This window comes from Telmatherina bonti (genome assembly GCF_933228915.1).
Source record: "Telmatherina bonti genome assembly, chromosome: 15".
In the NCBI taxonomy this organism is placed as follows: Eukaryota; Metazoa; Chordata; class Actinopteri; order Atheriniformes; family Telmatherinidae; genus Telmatherina; species Telmatherina bonti.
In genome coordinates this window covers 5,495,952-5,498,630 of record NC_136613.1, presented here as the reverse complement: position 1 = coordinate 5,498,630, position 2,679 = coordinate 5,495,952, and the positions used below count along the sequence as shown (strand labels likewise).

Below are 2,679 nucleotides of genomic sequence, written 5' to 3'. Positions count from 1 at the left end.
TTGTTCATTAGATATTGGATTTATGTCATTTTAGAGACCATATTTTATGTTTAAAATATATTTTGTTACATAAAACCTCCATGTGTCAAATGTCACCTCCCCATTCTGTATAGATCTCTTCCAGGAACCAGATGAAAGCCAACCACTCTTTCTGGATTTAGTCAACACAGCAATGATACAAAATCACAACCAATGAATCAGAGTTTTGCTTTTTCACACATGAACTCCACTCTTCCTGTCTAATTGAAAGTCAGCTGGTTCTCTGTAACCTGCAACTCAAAGCTACATATTTTCTCATTTAACCAAGCGGGTAAAAACTCATTCATTACCTTTTGAAGAAAGCCACAGAGCTTGAGTTGGCGATGCATGCCATTTTAGATGAAGAAAAGAGAAAGCAGAAGCAGTCACATTATCCACCTCATCATGTGATCACAACAGGCCTCGGCATGACCACAGAGTCCGGAAACCAGCACACACTCCGCCTAGTCCCACAAAGCTTATCACAAGATCATGTTCACTGTCACCGGCATGGGTTTATGGTCTGCAAACATCTGTCTCTTTCTTTTCACCCTGCAGAACCTCTGTCTCTTTCTGTTCACCCTGCAGAACCTCTGTCTCTTTCTGTTCACGCTGCAGAACCTCTGTCTCTTTCTGTTCACCCTGCAGAACCTCTGTCTCTTTCTGTTCACCCTGCAGAAGCTCTGTCTCTTTCTGTTCACCCTGCAGAAGCTCTGTCTCTTTCTGTTCACCCTGCAGAACCTCTGTCTCTTTCTGTTCACCCTGCAGAAGCTCTGTCTCCTTATGTTCACCCTGCAGAAGCTCTGTCTCCTTATGTTCACCCTGCAGAACCTCTGTCTCCTTATGTTCACCCTGCAGAACCTCTGTCTCCTTATGTTCACCCTGCAGAAACTCTGTCTCCTTATGTTCACCCTGCAGAACCTCTGTCTCCTTATGTTCACCCTGCAGAAACTCTGTCTCCTTATGTTCACCCTGCCGAACCTCTGTCTCTTTATTTATGTCTCTTTACTTTCACCAGTGTACGTCCAGGCTAGCTTGTTGCTAGCTTATAACTTTTGTAGCTAATTTAACTACATTGATCAAAACAGATTTGATTTGAGTGTCAGTGGAATTGCTTTATATAGTTAATTTTCTACTAGTAAAGTAACTTTTTTTTAAAAGAAAATGCATTACTTATTTGGAGCCGCTTCATGAAAAGCAGAGTGACTAATCTAGGCTAACAGTTAGCTTGTGTTAGCCGGTGAGTTAGCCTAACATGCTAATTTAGCCTAGCATGCTAACTAGCTGCGCCGCTCTTGTTCTTTAAAGAGCTGCAGCACAACATATGACAGTATAATTAATTTTTCAGTTACCTGTTCAGGGTATGAACTTGGCATCACTATAGGTACCACCGAGTCTCGGTACAGCAGCTGTCAAACATCTGGGGGGGAAAAACACACAAATAGCATCAGGCAGCCCTGAAGAGTCGAGCCCAACTCAAGGGGAACAGACAGCACTAGTCGAACTCAGACACATCGTTGATCGGTGATTGGTTACCTTCTACTGGTTAACAAGGGCATGTACAAATACATCAGGGGGGTGGAAAACGTGGGATAAAGTTATTTCCAACGATGGCTGGTGAGTTTACCAAAGAGAGACATCCTGCTGCATTCGTTGCTGTGGGTTGCTGTTTTCCACTTCGTTTTCAGGGTCTGATTCAGGTTCCAACATGTAGAGATGTATGCTATGTGTTGACATTGTATTTTGTTTTTTTTTATGGAGTTCATATTAGCCTAATCCTTCTGTTTATGAGATGTTACAATGACGACGAAAGCAGGTGCGGTGCGGTGCGGTGCGGTACTTTATGAGTGATGGAATATGTAATAAATTATCTTATTTGTTTGCTTTTTTAAAAAATTTTTAAAAAAAAATAAAATATATATATATATATATATATATATATATATATATATATATATATATATATATATATATATATATATATATATATATATATAACCAGAATTAGAAAATAATGTCATGACTTTCATAAATTTTTTCATTTATTATTACTTTAGTTAATTTCAGCTTATTTTACAGCAAGCTGTTTTTTTGTTTGTTTGTTTGTTTTTTTTCTTCTGTAATGAAAGGGTATGAATAAATATGAGCACAACTGTCTATGCATCGACATCATATATACGTATATATGATGTCTATGTGTCTATGGGCGAGAAAGCAAATCTTACAGGCTGATATAACAGCGATTCTGATTGGTCCATGCGTTTTGGACACGCCTTTTTGCGCTTGCGCAGAGTCTCAGCAGATTTTTTTATTTACATTTAAAAACACGTTTCTAACGACTTGTGTTTCACCGGTAAAGTCATTGTTTACATTTTTGGATTATCTCTTTACGACCCTTAATATGGGAGATTGATTGGATGAGATAAATGTTCCAGCTGGTGAACGAAAAAAAAAAGAAAAAAAAAAGAGATAAACGGTAAGTTTATATTAAATCCACCTTTAGCTTAGCCGCTACTGTAGCTAACGTTTGTAATAGCCGCAGTTAAAACGTGAAAACACTTTCTGTTCGTTTCTGTTTCATAAATAGCTAAGTCTTTGTAAATGTTGAGTGTTTCCTTTGCTTTTTCAGATATGCACGTAAAGAAGTTGGAATAATGCGTC

At 38.4% G+C, this 2,679-nt stretch overlaps 1 protein-coding gene across 5 annotated transcripts in view; it reads right to left on the bottom strand.

Annotated features, from left to right (window-relative positions):
- Positions 1 to 1,464, bottom strand: part of pikfyve (phosphoinositide kinase, FYVE finger containing) — a 49,403-nt gene extending 47,939 nt beyond the window's left edge. For all 5 annotated transcript variants that reach the window (XM_079254864.1, XM_079254865.1, XM_079254866.1 and 2 more), the window contains exon 1: positions 1,371 to 1,464. The gene's annotated coding sequence lies outside the window, so the exon portion shown is untranslated. The remainder of the gene's footprint in view (positions 1 to 1,370) is intronic.
- Positions 1,465 to 2,679: the final 1,215 nt, after the last annotated feature.